Raw genomic sequence first — 20,309 nt, 5'->3', positions numbered from 1 at the left:
GGTGGGGTTATATGGTCTTCTCCTTGAGGAGGAGTTGGACTAGAAGACCTCCAAGGTCCCTTCCAACTCTATTATTCTGTATTCTGTAAAGTTTCCTATTTCCCCGTTATTTTCTGAGTGACTGATAAAACCTTCAATTGATAGTAGAATAGAATAGAATAGAATAGAATATAGAGTAGAGTAGAGTTAGAGTAGAGCAGAGCCGAGCAGAATAGAATAGAATAGAATAGAATAGAATAGAATAGAATAGAATAGAATAGAATAGAATAGTCTGGGAAATGGAAAACTCTTTCTTTCTGGAAGCCAATGAACCAAATACTGTGATATGTAACAGCCCAAATTATGTACAATTGGACTTCCCAAACAGGTATTTTTTTCCATATGATGACCCCAGTTTATACAACAGATTATTCACAGCTTCGGTGATTCATGCATCTTTGAAGCCAACCTAATAAACTCCATGGTAGAAGCTTTCTTGTTTGTATACAAATCTATCTACAAAGTAAATATTTAGAAATAGCCAATCTGGAGGTAGGGGGAAAAATACGAATAATTAAGCCCTCAACGTAGGAGAACGAGAAGTAAGTTGTTAGAAAGGCCCAACCCAAAGGCCCATAGGAAGTCACCGATTCTAAGAACTCATTTAGTACGTAAATGTATTGTTAAATCATCTACATTCCTGGAAAGCTCATTGCATAATTTGGATTGAAGAATCAAGGGAGGATTGGTTGATTTAAAAAAAAAAGAAAAGGAAATGAAATGAAATCATGTGAAGAAAACTAAGCTGGACCAACGTGAACCTTTATCACATCTACAATTACAAACCCACAATTTTCCTTTTTTAAGGCATTAGCCAGGGAGCGCTTGCAATATTTATTGCTTTAGGAGAGATAAAGGTTAGGGTTCCAAACCATTGAAATACTGCTTTCTTTCACCCCAACATATTTATTGACTGGATTCAGAAAAGTGTCAAAAAATGGTTTTCTTCCATCAGTATGTCTCTTCCCATTCAGATGAGGATTCAAAGGGGTTGGATTCAAAAATCCCAGCAACCAGCTCACTGCCTGATTTCTGGGTGGGTGTGGCCATGGTGGGTGTGGCTTAGCGGAACTTGCAGGAGGGCCGTTTTTGCCTTCCCCAGAGTTTGGAGGCTTCCCTTGGGCCTCTGGGAGGGTGAAAATGGCCTTCCCTGGGGTCTGGAGGCCCTCCAGAAGCCAGAAATAGGCCCATTTCTGGACTTCTGGGAAGGACATTTTTTGGCCTTCCAGACCCTCCATGCACTTACCTGTATCTTAAAAGGGCCACGTAGAGACACCTGGGAGGGGCAGGGCAGGATGGGCAAGGCCAGCCGGTTGGTTCAACTACCGGTTCAGTGAACCAGATATAAATTTAACATCCAGTTCACTCGAACTGCTCTGAACTGACTGAATCCCATCCCTGGTGATGGTTGATTTAGTTCCCATATTTGTGGTGAGGAATTGTTCCTAGTTTTCACAGCAAGCATGGTCTCCCATCAGCAAGAGGAAAAGAAACAAGGAAAATAGCGGTAGCACATAGACTTATATATTGCCCCATTGAGCTTTACAGCCCTCTCTAAGCAGTTTAGAGTCTCAGCATATTGCCCCCATCAATCCGGGACTTCATTTTACTGACCTAGAAAAGATGGAAGGCTAAATCAACCTCGGGCTGGTCAGAATAGAACTCCTGGCAGTGGAATGCAGAGTTAGCATCCAATACTACACTCTAACCACTGTGCCATCAGGAAGGAGAATGAGAAAGGGAATAAGAGAGGAAGGACAGAAGGAAGGATGGAAGGACAGAAGGATGGAAGAAAGGAATAACACTTATATACCGCTTCATAGTGCTTCACAACCTTCTCTAAGCAGTTTTCAGAATCAGCCTATTGCCTCCAACAATCTGGGTCCTCATTTTACCAACCTCGGAAAGATTGAAGGCTGAGTCAACCTTGAACTGGTCAGGATTGAACTCCTGGCAGGGAGCAGAATTAGCCTGCAATATTGCATTCTAACCAATGTGCCACCAGGAAGGAGAATGAGAAAGGGAATAAGAGGGAAAGGAAGGGAGGGAGGGAGGGAGGGAGGGAGGGAGGAAGGAAGGAAGGAAGGAAGGAAGGAAGGAAGAAAGAAAGAAAGGAAGAAAGAAGAAAGAAAGAAAGAAAGAAAGAAAGAAAGAAAGAAAGAAAGAAAGAAAGAAAGAAAGAAAGAAAGAAAGGGGTTCTGATTTTGATTTCTTTTCACCACTGAAGACAATCTTCAGGTAAGAGAGGCAGCATTTTTAGGCATTTTACCAGTTCTGTTTGGAGTCTGTACCCTGAATTCAAGATGATTAGGAGACTGGAGGTTAAAAGTATAAGATGAATGGTTGTGCTAGTTATGTCTAATGAAGAGAAGGACCGGGGTGACATGATAGCAGCCTTCCAATATCTCAGGGGCTGCCACAGAAAAGAGGGGGTCAACTTATTCTCCAAAGCACCTGAAGGCAGGACAAGAAGCCATGGGTGGAAACTCATCAAGGAGACAAGCAACCTAGAACTAAGGAGGAATTTTATGGTGGTGAGAACCATTAATCGACTTGCCTTCAGAAGGTGTGGATGCTCCATCACTGGAGGTTTTTAAGAAGAGCTTGGATAGTCTTTTGTCTGAAACAGTATAAGGGTCTCTTGCTTGAGCAGAGGGTTGGACTAGAAGACCTCCAAAATCCCTTCCAACTCTGCTGTTCTGAAATCTGTTCTCAGGCTATACCGGTTAAGCTCTTCCCGTCAACCAAAAATGCAGAATCAACCAGAGTTCCTGGAACTTCCTTGCTGCCATCTGTTGGCTTGTGGTCTCTATTGCAAAGGGTTCACCTTGCAGCTGGAACCGTTTACACTGTAGTAGTGGAAGGAAAGCTTCCCTTGAGTGACTGTGGACACAGCCACGTTCCTTGCTTTGCAACATTGCACAGGGTTTCCTCGTTCTCCCCATCCGAGGAGTAGCCAGATGTGGCCTGTTGTTTTTTCACATTCAGCCAAATCTGTTAGAAGTTGTCATTGCTCTAATACACGGCAGTAGTAGGAATATGCAAAACATTTGCAGCTCCAACCCCAACCCTGAACCCATAAATCATGTCCTGTGAGACTGTTTGCTTCCAGCTTACAAACAGATTCCTGAGCCGTTTTTGTTCTCATGAAACACAATCAACTTAATCATTCTGATGGCATGAACTAAGGTTGTGTTGTCCCAAGCTCAGAGATGAAGCAATAACAGAACACATTTCTTATTTTGCACGCAGTCCTACCATTAATTGTCCATTCATTACCTCTGTTGCAATTGACGTGACACATTTCTTTTTTACAACTCTGCAGATCCATTCACATTAACACAGGATCCCATGCCTGGGAAGAAACCTTGGAAGTCATCTAGTCCAGGGGTCGCCAACCTTTTGGACCTCAGGGACCACCAAACTCATAATTGTAAATCCCGTGGACCACTAATATAAATTTGACTGACGGTGGCTTGCTGATGTTGGTGGGGTTGGGGGGGGAGAGAGAGAGAGAGAGAGAGAGATCAATCTGATCTAACCTCAGAGGGCTGACGATGTTCTCTCTCTGTCTCTGTCTGTCTGTCTGTCTTTCTCTCTCTCTCTCTCTCTCTCTCTCACACACACACACACACAAAGAGGTCCCTCACACACACAGACCCCCTCCAAGGCAGCCACATTCCTAACCTGCTTTTCAGCACCCTTCTCAGGGGGAGAGATAGATAGATTACACACACACACACACACACACCTCTCTCTCTCTCTCTAGAGAGAGAGAGACACAGAGAGAGACAGAGAGAAACTTTTGGCTTCATGCAAGGAAAGCAGCAGAAGCAGCAGAAGTCTTTTTTTCTCTCCTCCAAACTCTGCCAGACATGAGTCTTTACTGGCACAGCCTCTTGGAGCAGGAGGCCTTGCAGGGCCCCAAAGACTCATTTCTGGTGGAGTTTGGGGGAGAGAAAGAAAGACTTCTGCTGCTTTCCTTGTATGCAGCCAAAAGCAGAGGAAGAAAGAAGTGGAAAGAAGAAGCCCAGGTTTGTGGGGTGAATGGGGCAAGTTCCCCCCTCCGCCCTTTCCCCCTCCCCTCACTACTTGTGTTGTGCGCAGTGCAAGTGACACAAGCCAAATTTAAGAGCTTTGAAATTGGTAAAACAGAATTATTTCTAAAGTGCAAACAAGCCGGGAAGGTGGCTTGCCTATAGATTAAGGAAGAAAAAAGAAAAAAGATGGATTCAGTAGCTACAAGACAAAGAGGAAAAGGTATAAAATAATGTGGAAAAGAAAAAAGAAATAGTATTGGAATTTTTAGGGAACTTTACAAGCAAGAGGAAATTAGGGAGGAGAAAATAAAACATTACTTAGTGGAAGAAAATATTCCAGTTCTAACAGAAGAAGAAAGGGAAAGGTTAAATGAAGAGATCACTGGGGAGGAATTAAAAGAGGCTATCCGAAAGCAACAAAATAACAAAAACCCTGAAACAGATGGTTTACCAGGAGAAGATTATAAAACTCTAGGATAAATATTTGACCCAATACTTTTAGAAATTTATAGTGAAGTACTAGCGGGGGCAAGGCTACCGATATCATGAAGAGAAGTATATATTGCACTAATACCAAAGGAGGGTGCAGATAGCACACAGATAAAAAAATTACAGACCAATCTCTTTATTGAATGCTGATTATAAAATATTTATGAATATAATGGCTGAAAGAATGAAAAAAACAATGAGCAACAATATACATCCAGACCAAAGGAAAAAGACTGAGGATAAAATTGAGTACACTAGAAGATAATAGATGCAGACGTGGATTTGAACTCCCTGCTTGGGAAATATATTATAAAACAGCAGCCTTAATGTGGATTAAAGATTGGGTCAACTTAAGGAACAAAAGAATACTAACCTTAGAAGGGCATGATATGCTGGTTGGGTGGCATGCCTTCATGTGGAACCCAGGAAACAAGACCTGTACCTACTTTAATAGACATGTGATTAAAAACTCACTAATGAGAATCTGGTGAAAAATTAAACATAGACATTATATGACAATTCCAGAGTGGGTATCCATCATGGAGGCATTGATACACCCCCATGCATTAGAAACTGGAAGAAGGATCAAATACTATGATGTCTTAGATTCTCAAGGAATATTAAAAACAAACCAAGAACTCAGGGACCAAGGGGTGAAGATAGATTGATGGCCAGATTTACAGCTTAAAACAAGATATAAAAAAGATGTAGAAGAACATGGAATAGATGTAAAGCCAAACCAGTTAGATAAACTTTTAGAGGGAACAGACGAAAAAGCAATTTCAAAAATGTATAACTATTTATTAGAATATGAATTGGCAGAGGAAATAGTTAAGGGTCCAATGATAGCCTGGGCAAGAAATGTAGGACACAATATCAATCTGGAAGACTGGGAAAGAATTTTGATCCAAAATTATAAATTAATGAAATCGGCGGTCTAAAAAGAGAATCAATATAAAATGTGCTATCGGTGGTATCTGGCACCTTTGAGATTGACTGATATGTATCCAAATTTAAGTCTACTCTGTTGGAAATGTAAACAAACAAGGAGTACCTTCTTCCATGCTTGGTGGCTTTGTCCAAAGAGTAAAAAGTATTGGGAAAAAATACGAATATGGATAAGAGAAATCACAAACATTCAATTAGAACTCAAGGCTGAAATTTTTTATTGGGAACAATAAAAGGTGAACACGCAAAAGAAATGAAATATTTAATTTTACATATAATTACTGCAGCAAGAATAGCACTAGCACAATGTTGGAAGGGTGATTAGATGCCAATGGATAACTTGATAATCCAGAAAGTCTATGACTGCACTGAAATGGATTAACTCACCCAAAAGTTAAAAGATAAGGAAGACTCAAAATATTATACAGTTTGGGAAAACTGGTATAATTGGATAAAGGATAGAAAGCAGCGAGTAAGTAGATAGGGAAGGGAAAATATAAAGAGGTTATAATAGGAGTATAACACCAGATACAAGAAATAAGTGTTTGAAAAGAACACACCATCTAAGCAATTAGAAATGTATATGTTTTATGTTTACTGATTATGGTTTTTTTTTGTTTTTTTTTTAACGAAATGTTTTGTACTATGTATATATCTATTAAGTTTAATAAAGTTTATTTTTAATTTTTTTTTTAAAAAGTATTGCCTAGGGCACCCAGACATACTGAAGTTTTTTATTATTATTATTTTGGAAGGTAGGCTGAAAAGAGACACGTGGTGGCCTGGTCTTGGAACTGTTTTCTGTTTATTCTTTTACTCCGCTTTAGGTCTTCTTTCTGTTTGTTTCTCTACCAGGAAAGTAGTCCTGTGTTTACTCCGTGATCTATAACTGAGCATGCTTTTTTTTTTTTTTTGCAGGGATAGGGTCTGAATCCAAGAGGCAGCTTGACATGCTGTTTATTTTTCTTGCAGCACCCTCCTGTTCCATCAACTCGATTTGTCATCTGAAAACTACAGCCATCTCTTTGGTCTAGGGGGTTGTTTTTTTTCCTGCGATAAGGGGAGGAAGGGAAGAGCTGGGAGAAATATAAAGAAACCATTACTTTTCTCGGTCTTGCTATTTGGATTCATCCCCCTGTGTGCCACCACTAAAGAAATTCAGCTGTGTAAAGAGGGTGGGGGGAAAATCCCCGGGTGACTAAATGAAGTCACTCCTAACACAAAAAGGACAATCCTAACCATGTCCAGAAATAGAGAGAGCATTTTATCCATGGTCTTCCCTTTGAAGATAGATGGGATAACCCAGCAAAGAAGGCCTGAATGCAACAACCTTCTCTTGGACAGTGCTAACTCTTCTCCTTCTCCTGTCTATATTCTCTTTCTCTTTCTCCTTCTCCTCTTATCCTTCTGACTATATTCCCCTTCTCCTTCTGTCTATCTCCTCCTCCTCCTCTCTTGAAACCTCCTCTTCTCCTTCTCTTGTCTATATTCCCCTTCTCCTTCTGTCTATCTCCTCCTCCTCCTCTCTTGAAACCTCCTCTTCTCCTTCTCTTGTCTATATTTCCCTTCTCCTTCTCTCCTCCTCCTCTCTGCAAACCACCCCCTCCTCCTCCTCCCCCTCCTCCTCTTCCTCCTGTATATATTTCCCTTCTCCTTCTGTCTATCTCCTTCTCCTCTTCTTCTTTCTCCTCCTCCTCTCTGCAAACCTCCCTCCCTTGTTGTAGCACTGGTGATATTGTCTAGTTGGGTCATGAAACATCTGCAAGAACACCACCAAGCTCAGAAAGCACCAAGGACCCCACAGTTCCTCCTCTTTCTTTCATGACCATACACGAATACTGGCATCATTTTCCAATTGATGTTGTCTTTCACAAATGACCCATATTAGCATGACAGTGATGTGGAGTCTTTCACAATTTATACCCATTTAGGTGTGTTGTGAGAACATGATCTTCCTGCTTAAGGAAGTAAAAATCCACTTTGGTTGCAGTTTCCAAATAACCATGAAAGAGAGAAATGAGAGGTGCTATCATGCCATAAATCCCTGTCACCCAGAATGGGAAGATAAACCCTGTGGTGCAGAAAGAAAAAATCGGAGCAAGGATACAACTGGCAATTGCATTGCTCCTCCCTGGAAACAATAAACAAATATTGTGTTGGACAGAAGGTTTTGCTAAAAAACATAACCCCCGATATGTTAATTTTAAGAACAGAAGAAACTCCTCATCATGTTGGACCATATTGTCCAATTTGTCTCAGATACATTAGTTAGTTAGGCAGTGCAATTTTTTCATTTGTCAGAAGGGAATCTCTAAGCTTTATTTTGTTTTGGAACATGTTCTGTTCTAGGCCTCCCCAAAAAGTCAATTCTGAGTCTCAGCAAAACCTCTTTTATTACATTAATATGAATTTACAGCTTGGCAAATGGCTTGCCAAACAGTCTTGCAAAGGTATGCTAATTAGTTCAGACCTTATCAATCCTGGAACGCTGCCCGGTAAATAGTTCCACACTCAGTGCTAACAAGGAAGGGCTGAGTTATACAGATAAATCTGCACGAGGCTGGAATGAACAAACAAACGAATGAGCAAGTTGTTTCCTGCAAAAGCCCCCTTCCCTTTTGCTCCTTTTTTAATCCTGATGGGAGGGGCCATTCATCATCCACCTGTGGCCTTACTCCCATGTTGACCCTGAGTTCTTAATTGTGCCTTCCTTTTGGCAGCTCTGTGCATGTGCAGGCTGGGAACTGGTTCCAGAAGCTTCCCTGCCTCTCTGCTATCCGAGCCCGAAGGCAGCTGAGGGCTGCCAGCCTGCCCTGACCTCTGCCTCTGACACAGAGCCTTCATCCGAGCCTTCCTCAGCCTCCAGAAATGGCTTGGATTTTTCTCAAACCTCCTCGCTACTGTCCAGATCTGCTGCCGGCTCCACCAGCCGCCGGTGGGCCACAACAGAAGATAGGTGTTGTAGTTGAGCAATGAGAGGCTAGACCAGGGCATGGATGCAACAAGACTTTATTGTAGCAATAAAGGACTGAACGTGTTAGCTCTGCCTGGAGCAGGCTCCCAGCGATCAGCGGCTGGCCGGACCCTGCAGCTGGCTTTTATAGCCGGCTGTCGAGGGCGGCCAGCCAATGAGGGGCAGCAAACGCCCCCGCAGCATGAACGGACCTGGGTGGGGACTTTGGCAAATTCCAGGGACATAACACCCCTTCCCCCCAGATGCGAACACGCATAGTCACTTAAATAAGCGGGCGGTCTGTGCTGGCGCCCCAAGCGTCGTAACTCCGGTGAGTTACCAAGTGTCTCAGAGTTCAAGGAACCCGGTGGGGTTGGTGATGGGGTGCAGCCTCGCTCTGAGGGTTGCACAGGCACCGGTGTAGTGCTTCTGGTTGGCGATGTCATGGCCCCGTCTACTGGTGCCGGTGGCGGACCCATCGGGCAGTCCCGGTCTACTGCCAACTCCCCTGGTCCGGATGGTGGTGGTGTAGAGGCTCTGGCATGGTCTACGACGGGAGCTTGGTGTAGCACCTGAGGGTCGACCTGAGCCCACGATCCGACGCTGGCGAAGGTACCCTGTCGCTTCCTTAGCTGGTCCAGGTGTCTTCTCCAGATGCGGCCGTCTTCCAGCTGGACTCGGTACGACCGGGGGCTGGTGATAGCTACTACCACTCCTGGAATCCACAGTGGGTCTCCAGCATAGTTCCTCGCAAATACATGTTCCTGCAAGACAAAATCTCTGACCCCCGTCATTGAAGCGAGAGGGGTGTCAGGGCAATAGTGAGGGTGGAGCCTATCCAACACAGTTCTTAGGCGTCTACCCATTAGAAGTTCAGCAGGGGATTTGTTGGTGACCATGCAAGGGGTTGAGTGTTGACTAAGCAAGAAACGGGAGAGTCTGTGATGCCAATCTTCATTGCTGAATCTGGCCAACGCTTCTTTTGTGGATCTAACGGCTCGTTCTGCCAGTCCGTTGCTGGCAGGATGGAAGGGGGCCGTGAAGATATGTCGGATGCCAAGATTTGTGGCGAAACGGCTAAATTCTGTTGAGGCAAACTGGGGGCCGTTATCCAAAACTATAGTATCTGGTAGACCGTGTGTTATGAATAGGCGAGTTAGAGCCTTGGTAACTGCTAGCGTGGTGGTCGTGGATAGTAGGGCCACGTCGATCCATTTTGAGTATGAATCTACGACCACCAAGAAGTTTTTGCCGTGTATAGGACCCGCTAAGTCAATGTGTAGCCTTGACCAAGGCGCGTTGGCGCTCCCACTTTGTGGGGGTGGTGACTGGAGGGGAAGGTCTGGATTCCTGGCAGGGTTGGCATGAGCTTACCCACTTGACGATGTCGTCGTCCAAGCCAGGCCACCAGACGTAGCTCCGTGCCAACGCCTTCATCCGGACGATGCCCGGGTGGCCCTCGTGTAGTGCCTCTAAGACTGGTGTGCGGTGAGGCCGGAATAACAACCCGGTGCCCCACAACAGGCAGCCCTGTATGCTAGACAGTTCCTGTTGACGGGTCTTAAAAGGTGTGAATTCGGCTGCGAGGTTAGAGCCCGGCCACCCCCTCCTCACCCAGTCCAGTACCTGGGCGATGGTTTTGTCCATCTTGGATTTGGTGGCGATGTCGAGAGCGGTGACAGGAAGGTCGAGCTCGGTGACATCGAAGATGGCGTGGACCGGGCCGGGTCTTCTGCTGGAGCTGGCAGGGGGCAGCGGCTGAGGGCGTCTGCGTGACTTAACGTTTTCCTGGGCGGTGGATGAGCTTGTACGAATAAGCCGCCAGGAATAAAGTCCACCTCATCATTCTGGGAGACAACACTTGGGGAGTCTGCTTGTCTCCGGAAAGAAGACCCAGGAGAGGCTTGTGGTCCGTGATTAGCTCAAAGTTGTGGCCAAATAGGAATTCATGAAATTTCTTAACCGCGGCCACTGCGGCTAAAGCCTCCTTGTCTATCTGACTATAGTTATGCTCTGTTGCTGAGAGCGTTCTGGAGAAGAAGGCGATCGGTGCCTCAGAGCCGTTGGGTAGTCTATGGCTTAATACGGCGCCAATCCCAAAAGGGGATGCATCCGCGGCTAGTACCAGTGGAAGGTGTGGGTCAAATTGAATAAGGACTGCGTCAGATGTGAGCAGTGATTTGACTGCGCGAAAAGCGGTGTCTTCCTTGTGTCCCCAGTGCCAAGGTGCTTTTTTATCTAAGAGCCTGTGTAGAGGTTCTGCTACTGATGCTTTGTGAGGTAGAAATGATGCATAAAAGTTCAATAATCCAAAAAGGCTTGTAGCTCGGCTTTAGTGGTTGGCGTGGGTGCCTCATGAATTGCCTTGACCTTGGACTCTAGGGGGTGGATGCCTGAGGCGTCAATTCTATAGCCCAGAAAGTCCACCTGTCTAGTGGCAATTGCACATTTTTCCTTTTTTAATTTGAGGCCATGCTGTCTGAACCTGTCTAACACTGCTCTGACTCTCTGGAAAAGTTGGGGTCTGTCCCTGGCCGAGACCAATATGTCGTCGAAATAGGGTACTACGCCAGGGAGGCCCTGTAGTATATGCTCCATGAGGGATTGGAAGATGCCTGGGGCAACACTTACGCCAAACTGGAGACGCTTGCACCGGAAGGCACCCCTGTGGGTCACAATGGTCTGCAGTTCGGCTGTTTGGTTGTCAACAGGGAACTGCTGATACGCTTGTGACATGTCCAATTTGGCAAAAATGTTGCCAGGCTCAAAGGTATGCAATAAATGTTGAATGACCGGGACTGGGTACGCGCTAACTTGTAGAAAGCGGTTGATTGTTGTTTTGTAATCTGAACAAATTCTCAGGCTGCCATCCTTTTTAAGGGGTGTGACAATTGGCGTCTCCCATTTGGCGAAGTCTGTCAGCTCAATGACCCCTTGTTTTAATAATTTATCGAGCTCTGCGTCCAGTTTAGGCCGAATGGCGAATGGGACTCTACGCGGTTTCAGCCGGACTGGAACCGCTTGGGGTCAACTGCAAACGAGATGGGGTACCATTATAACACCCTAACTCATTGCTGAATACGTCTGAGTAGTCAGTAAATAAGGAGTCAGTGTCAGAAGCTGAGACAGCATGGACTCCTGTTAACCCTAGGCCGAGGTAGGGGAACCAATCAAGCCCCAGAAGACTGGGGAGGTTGCTGTTAACTACCACTAGAGGCAGGTGGCCTTTAAAAGCTTTAAAATTAACAAGGAACTTGCCTTTGCCGAGCACTGGAATGTCTTTTCCTGATAATCCCTCAAGGAGATCTGGCACTTCTGGAGCTGGTTTCTGGATAGTCTGGGCTGGATTTTCTTGAGGGTGCTCCAAGAGATGATTGAGAGCGCTGACCCGTGTCAACCTCCATACGACAAGGTTTACCTTCTAATAAAATGGAAAGTGTTATTTTACTAATAGAGTGACAGGTGTGGTTAGCATGGTAGCAAGTGTGACAATTTAGTACTTGCCTTTGAGGCCCAGAATGGGAAAAGGAAGGAACCTTTTGTGCTGAGTTGTGTGCGGCCTGGCAGACTCTAGCGATGTGGCCTTTTTTGTGACAATGGTTGCAGATGGCACCCTTGAATTTGCACGTAGCTCTCGAGTGAGGTCCGCCACAGGATAGGCACAGGATGATGTGTTTGGGTGCGCTGTTGGTTTCTTGCCTGACCCCTGCCTGTGGTTGTTTGGCGTGGGTGAGGCGGTGGATGTCTGTTTGATCGTTAGGGTCGTCTTCGTTGACTACCTCTTCTGAATGAACTGTGGCGCAGCTTTGTTTGGGAACGGGACCTTGAATTTCAGTGGCTGACTGGGTTGCCAGCTCTGCTGCCAAGGCTTCCTCGACGGCCTGGGATAAGTTGAGGTCCTTCTTGGCGAGTAGTCGCCTTTGGAGGTGAAGGTCTTTGACCCTGCAGACGAGCTGGTCGAGGAGCATGTCATCAAGATAGTTCCCGAACCCGCAGTGGAGGGCTGCAGTCCTCAAGGCGGCCATATATTGGTTGACGGTTTCTTTTTTCCTCTTGCTTCCTCATCCGGAAGGTGAAACGCCTCGTGATTTGCGATGGTCTGGGGGAGTAATGATTGGTGAGAATCTCTAGCAATTCTGCCCAGGGAACATTCTTTAACTCACGTGGAGCGACGAGTGCTGTGGCGGTATCAAAAACGATGGCTCCGCAATAACTGAGGAAGAATGACCTTTTTCTGTGCTCCCCAGCATCAGCCAGACCGATAGCGTCGATATAGTGGTTAAAACGATTCTTGTATGACTCCCATTTTTCTTCTTCCGGCTTGAACGGTGGGAAGGCTGGGTTGGAGTTCATGATGAGGACTCCTGCGCGTTATGCTGTTGAGAAATCTCTCTGGGACAACAAATGGCACTTGTGTTCTTGTCAGGCTAGTGACTACAGCTCTGGAGAGGCTCCACAGAACCTCTCTGCTCTCTCTCTGGGCTGCAATTGTGGCTAGCTGCAACGGCTGTTGGCAGCGTTTTGATTTTTGCGCTCCTGGAGAACGTAGGCGGTGATGGCTTACCACCTCTGATAGCGCTTTGAATTTCGCGCCTGCGTAGAGTGTCAGTGACTCGAATAACAGCACGCGCTGTATTCCGGCTTGAAATTCAAACGACAGCCGTTTGAATTTCGCGCTCTTTTGTATTGAGCGGCTGCGGCTCGCAGCGCTTCACTTTCCTCTGTAGCTTGCTAACAAGCGGCTACAGATGCTTATTACTTTCGCTTTTGCTGACCGAGCTCTCCGGCGGCGCGGCTGCGGCTCAGCGGTTTTAGTGATTTCAGCTGTTGTGAATTGCCTCTGGTAGCCATCCCATCCTCGTCGCCAGTGTTGTAGTTGAGCAATGAGAGGCTAGACCAGGGCATGGATGCAACAAGACTTTATTGTAGCAATAAAGGACTGAACGTGTTAGCTCTGCCTGGAGCAGGCTCCCAGCGATCAGCGGCTGGCCGGACCCTGCAGCTGGCTTTTATAGCCAGCTGTCGAGGGCGGCCAGCCAATGAGGGGCAGCAAACGCCCCCGCAGCATGAACGGACCTGGGTGGGGACTTTGGCAAGTTCCAGGGACATAACAATAGGTTCCTGCTATTGACAAAACTTGGCTCAAACATTTACAAGATGAAATTAATACACTCACCTCTGGCTTCCCATGCACAGTCCTCTGGTCTTTTTGTGTGAATAAAGAACCTTCAAGTGAAAGGAAGAAAATCAGAAGTAAAATACGTTTCTGTCTCTTGTTTTTCTTGAAAAAGTGAATGGGGTCACCTCTTTACCAGCATAGACCAACATTCTAAATGGTTCCAGCTTCTCCTTTTTAAGCAATCCACTGTGTTTCATTACAGAGTCTTTCAAAACCCAGTTAGGGGAAAGTTGGACATCTGTATGACCTTCTATTACCTTCATGGCAACTCTGGTGGCACCAAGGGGTAGATGGCTATTTTGGCAATCTCTGCCAAACAATAAACCCGAGGTGTGATTCTGATTGTTACACATATTTTACTTCCTGGGGTTGATTCCAGGAGACCAATCTAGCTGCAATTCGATCAACCTTTGGGGGTAGCAGCATTCAAATTGAGCCAGAAGGTTGGAAGAAATTGTGAAATTTCATTGCACTAAAAGAGATTATTTGGATTATTTGAGAGGTTTTGTGGCATGTACAAAAATTACCTCTGCACCCCCTCCCAATCTGTTTAGAAAACCTCAGTAACCCAATTTGACACTTTGTGCAATTTTAAGCAAGCACAAAGCTGAGCAGAAACTGGTCTTTGATCTGAACATCAGAGTTACAGGAAAGTTTCTGCAAGAAGGTCAGTCTGCCTCAATGATTGCCAGCTGGATTTTATGCCTCTGGATCCCTCAGCTTCAGTCTGAAGATCCTTTGGCAATCCCAAGGCATGGATGAACAACAGATTTTGGAAATCAGCTTTGCATGAGACTTCCAAACATCTCCAATCATTGAGAGGCAATGTAGGTTATAGCAGGATTGTGTGAGCTTACTCTCACCTTCATGGAGCTACCTGGGCCATGTTATCCTCAGAACATTTTCAAAAGAGCACACAGTGAATATGGTCCATCTATCAACCCATGCAGCACTCTACATGTAAGCAAATGTCAAAAGTAAAACTATTCACATATTGCAATTAGGATCAGCAGCTGAGTCATGCCTTTAAACCTTAGAATCATAGGGATGGATGAGACCTTGGAGGTCTTCTAGTCTAATTCCCTGTCCAAGCCCTTATACCATCCTGAGCAAATGGTTCAATCTTTTCTTGAAAACCCATTTCTGAATTGTTCTGAGACTGTCAGGTACCATCCTCAGGACCATTGTTTATTGTGATTCCTAGATTCATGCAATTTTCTTCATAATGTTTTCAGAAATGTTTGGCTCTTCTTCCTAGAGATGAAAGAGAGTGATTAACCCTAAATCACCCCAGTTGGTTGAAGGGAAGACTAGAATGTGTGGTTTCCAGTTTCTAGTGTATCATCTTTAACCAGTAGACTAAACTAGGTCTTTATATAGAAAAATGGTACATTTAAAATGCTATCCATTGTCGAATATTTGTCAGAGATCATTCTCTCCGGAAGACAAAGAACCACTGACTTTTTCAACATGCAAATTATTCTAAACTCAGAAAATTGAAAAATTATTTGATTCACCCCAATTCATGTCCTTTTAGAGACACATGTATGCCATTTAGCTCTGGCAATGTTTTTGGGCGAAAATTGTCCAAAATTTGCAAAGTAACCAGACAAATTGAGTATGTTGATTTGCAAAAGGATGGCAAATCAACTCCCTGTTGCACAGCAGAGATCTGGAAAGCAGAAGAAACACACACACACACACACACACACACACACGTCTGTTTCCAATAGAAGTTTGCTGCATTTACTAATGAAGAGAACATGAGCTACAATAGGTTCTTTAGCTTGCCAAAATTCTGTCTTTCATCAACACTGTACATACTGTCCTGAAGCTGAAGATTTAGGGGCCTAGTTTGAAACACCTAATTTCTATGATACTGGGATGAAAAGGATCGACAAAATGAGGACTAACCCACCATTCGAAGACAACTTATTCATACAATAGAGAAGAAAAGTTTTCATTTCTACCGTATTTCCCCCAAAATAAGACCAGGTCTTATATTAATTTTTGCTCCAAAAGATGCATTGGGGCTTATTTTCAGGATAGGGCTTATATTTCAGGATAGAGCATCATGAAAAATCATGCTAGGGCTTATTTTCCAGTTGGGTCTTATTTTCAGGGAAACAGGGTATTGTCTCTTGAAAGATGAAACCAGATGTGATCTTAAAAATCCTGAGTGAGTGCAAGCTTTATATTATTTACATTAATCGATAAATATGTCAGAGAGTGTAAGAAGACAATAATGGCATTAAAGAAAAGTTTGCGTGTGGCTCAGGGCTCATCTTAAAAGAATAGTATTTGGGAATGTGTGATAGTTTAATAAAAAAAAAAAACAGTAACCCCTTCTGTGTCTCAAATGCTGGCATCTGTCCCAAATATGAAATGACTTTTTTTTTTTCATTGATTGGTTGGTTGAAAGAATACAATGTTGGGAGAACTTCATTCTGAATCATGCAATCAGGTCCAATGTACCAATCAGAACAGATTGATAGAAGGAAAGAAGGAAAGAAGGAAGGAAGGAAGGAAGGAAGGAAGGAAGGAAGGAAGGAAGGAAGGAAGGAAGGATTTAGCGTAAGATGCTTTTCTTTGTCTGCAGTGCCTCTCTTAAATTCTTGTATCTTTCCGAAGAGCCACTGTACTTTTTTAGGAAAAAAAAATATCCCAGTCTGACAAATTTCAATTCATCTTTCTTTTCTCCATCTTTTCCTTCTCGCACACAGACTTTTGGATTTGGGAAAGCACAGAAACCGTGTTTGCCTTTGCTCTTCGCAGAGTCACTGCTCACAGGAGTGTCTGCCGGCTTTACGAAAACAGACACCAAAGAAAACAAGGGCCCTGAGGAGGCTAATGAAGATGGACGTAAAACAAATATCCTGCTGTTCTCCCCAGACAATATGGAAGCTCCTTCATGGACAGGGCCTGTAAGGAGTCCCCTAGACTGTGGTTCGCAATGTCTACGCATCCCACCACCAGCACATTAATCTAAGATCTGCTCGGTTGTCTGGAACCGATCTCCTCCCTTGTTGGGAGACAAGTTGATGCTTTAATAGGCCCTTCGCAGGTCTGACTTGGACATATTGCAGCAGATGTTCAATTGATAAGCCATTAGCTTGTAATAATTGCCATATGCCTGAACGGATAACAGATAACAGCCACCTGGTTACTCCCCCTTTATTATTGTTATTATTATTATTCCAGCTGCTGCATTGTCCAAGGGAAATTTATTCCATATATGGCACCTTACAACATTACAAAGTCAATAGCAGCAGGTTGATGCCTTGAAGAGGGCACAGTCCATGGGGACAATGAAAACATCAATAAGGATGTTGGGTGAAAAGGAGGACGGGGGGGGGGAACCAAATTAAAGAAACAAAGCTTTCCTACTCGGAATTTCCAGTAGATGTCCCTGCCCGTGCTATAGGCACACCAAAGGAGGATAAAATATAATTCCATTAGTTGAATTAATCAAGAAGATTAGGTGACTTAGCGATTGGTTGGATTGATCAATGAGAGAAGCAACCTAGAACTAAGGAGAAATTTCCTGACAGTGAGAACAGTTAAACGATGGGACAGTTTGTCTTCAAAAGTTGAGGGCACTCCAACACTGGAATTTTTTTTAAGAGAAGACTGGACAGCCACTTGTCTGAAATAGTACAGGGGGTTGGACTAGAAGACCTCTAAGATCCCTTCCAACTTTGTTATTTATTCTGTTATTATCCAGCAAAAATCCAGATGACCACCAGATACTCAAAGGAGCCAACCTTATGGATCTTTTTGGTACCTGCAGCCTTTAGGAACATTGCTAAGTCAAGATAATGGATCCTGTTGTGAATTGCAGTCAGATTCATAGATAGGAGCCACAATCACATAAGCTAATACTAGTTTACTATAAAGCTACGTTAATAGAATCTTGCAAGTCTGAAAGCACAATTCTCCCACTATCATCTTTGCAGCCAAATAAATTAGAGAGGGTCTCTTTTGAACCTCTTGCCACCCTCATTATCTAGCTCTGGGCTACTCTCTGTTATCTGAATGTTCTCTTGGCAACATCTCTTAGTCCAGTCTCCAAGGTCTTTTTCAACAGCAACAAAAATGTTCATGGTGTTATTGGTTGTTCACAGAAATGTAGCAGTGTTCTGCATAAATACAGAACCTCCCTGCTTGAAATTTTGTTTATATGCAGCACCACAAAATAAACAAAGAGCACAATCACCATGTGCTTTACTGTTCAACTATTTAATTGTTATCAGGAAACTCTATTTAGAACAAAAGAACATAGAGTATACAGTATACCATAGATCCAAACTTGTAGACACTGCCATCTACTGGCTGAATAGTTGTTGCATAGAAATACATTTCAGCAATGAATTCCAACACTCCCTATCCCTTGAAATGAAGGAAACAAAACAAGATGCATATTTTCAATAGTCTTTCAACCAACATTCTCAAAAACCTCAACAGATTCTGGAAGGCAGATTTGATGAACCGGTTTGGAACTCTTTGTAATCTAGACCAGTGAACCTTGGCCACTTTAAGATGTGAGGATGACAACTCCCAAAATTCCTCAGTCCACACATCTTAAAGTACCTCTGATACCTCCAGCTCAAACACACCTCAAGCGGGCACCCAGATGAAACCTAGCTTCCTAATAAATGATAGCCGTCCATTTACTTGGGGCCAAGCCACACTAAAAGCCTCCAATACAGGAAACACAATGTTGTGAGCCAATCAAGACAAAAAAAGCCACAAAACAGACAGAAGATATTAGAAACACCAATCAAGCAGAACACAGCAAACTCCAAGACCAAAAAATACAGACCAAGACTCCCAACCAATCAGTATGAAGAAAAAAACATTCTGGCATAGTAGTAGGCGAGCACTAAATTTAAAACAGAAATGGCTGTGAAAGCCTGACTCACAGATGAACACAATAGAGAAGGGTGATGATGGCAGATGAGATTCTGCCGAAACATTGCTATAACTTTAAAAGCACAACTATAATGACGTGGGAAAATACCTGAGCAATGTTTTGGCAGAATCTCATCTGCCATCATCAGGCTTCTGTATAGTGTTCGTCTATAAATACTCGCGAAAACTTAAGAAAATAGATAGATAGATAGATAGATAGATAGATAGATAGATAGATAGACAGATAGATATAGATATTGCTAAACCATTAACATTCATATTATTTGTACAGTATTCACATTCTAGCTCCATTTCATTCTAACTATTTTTTGTTCCAACTTTCCCCTCTCTTTTGTAACCATTTATAAAACTTATTCAAGGTATCGCAGTATTCTGATTCCCCCTTATTTTTCAGTTCTAAAGTTAGTCTATCAAGTTCTACACAGGCCAATATTTTCCCTTATTATTTCTCTTTCTGGTGGTGTATTTTTATTTTGCCTACAACGCAAAACTGGTGTAGCCTTCTGTGTACAAACATCAGTTTTTTTCTAAGCTTGCTTGGAAAGTGTACAAAGTACAGATTCAAGTCCAGATGTCCTTGGATCTTGCTAGAGAATAACTTAGCAATTGTGTTCCATTTTCCTTTCAGTGTAGATGTTTAACCCTCGGTATTTATTATTCAGTCAGTGGGATACTCACCTGCTATTGGCGGTGTGAAGGCAGAAAAAATCCTCAAGCGAGCCTCTTGTGTGGACACACACTTTTTCAACACTCAAAGCAACCATTTGTTGCTCCTGCATACATTCTGCTTACTGGCTTTCTTGAAATGGAGCTGGTTTGTTATTCCTATGGCTCAGGCACTTCTCTATCAGTTTCTGAAACATTTCCAGCTGCTCCAGCTGTCTACATAGTTCTGCCAAGAAAGCCAGATTCTGGCAAAACAACTGAAAAATGTGGATAAGAAATGACTCAGAAATATGTTGTAGTGTTTTATAGGGAGTGCAGTGCATGCTAACCTTGGGTTCATGCCATCTTAATGTAGCAGTTCTGGAGTCATAATAGAAGGCTTGACACGAGAATCAATTTTTCTTTAAGAAATACATCACAAGAACAATCCAAGACATTTCCAACCCAGATAAGCTGGAGGACAGCATTCCAGTGGGAAAATAAAATGTCTTAGGAATTTTCAAGATAGCTCACTGGTCTGTTTGTGCTTATAAGATGATTTTGGATTTTTAGAGTGTGCTTCACTGGTTCAGGAAGAGATAGGCTTATAAAGAACATTATTAGACAGTCCGAGATCTGTAATTCAATACTTTATTTTCAGCTGCAACCAGTGAAATATGGGTTCAAAATAGGAATGTTTTCCCATGCTTCTGGGCTCAGAAATGTGGTTGGTCAGATGCTCCTAGATTATCTTGGAGACTAGATAGATTAGATAGACAGACAAATGATAGAGAGATATATAGATGGATGAGATATAGATAGGTAGGTAGGTAGGTAGGTAGATAGATAGATAGATAGATAGATAGATAGATAGATGATAGAGATATATATAGATGGATGGATGGATAGATAGATATAGATATAGATAGATAGGTAGATAGATAGATAGATAGATAGATAGATAGATAGATAGATAGATAGATAAGAGATAGATAGATAGATAGATAGATAGATAGATAGATAGATAGATAGATAGATAAGGAGTTGGAGATGGAGGGAGAGAGAGAAAAAGACAGAGATACCA

At 43.5% G+C, this 20,309-nt stretch overlaps 1 long non-coding RNA gene across 1 annotated transcript; it reads right to left on the bottom strand.

Moving 5' to 3' along the window:
- Nucleotides 1-6,272: 6,272 nt before the first annotated feature.
- On the bottom strand, nt 6,273-19,400 carry LOC148125566 (uncharacterized). The gene is made up of 3 exons (XR_015743999.1): nt 19,259-19,400; nt 13,646-13,695; nt 6,273-6,592 (listed from the first exon to the last, which is right to left on the bottom strand). It is a non-coding gene; the product is annotated as an uncharacterized LOC148125566 (long non-coding RNA).
- Between the last annotated feature and the right edge of the window lie 909 nt (nt 19,401-20,309).

The sequence above is a fragment of the Pseudonaja textilis genome, chromosome 5 (assembly GCF_049901715.1).
Source record: "Pseudonaja textilis isolate UNSWEBS1 chromosome 5, rPseTex1.2, whole genome shotgun sequence".
In the NCBI taxonomy this organism is placed as follows: Eukaryota; Metazoa; Chordata; class Lepidosauria; order Squamata; family Elapidae; genus Pseudonaja; species Pseudonaja textilis.
This window is presented reverse-complemented; position numbering and strand designations above follow the sequence as displayed.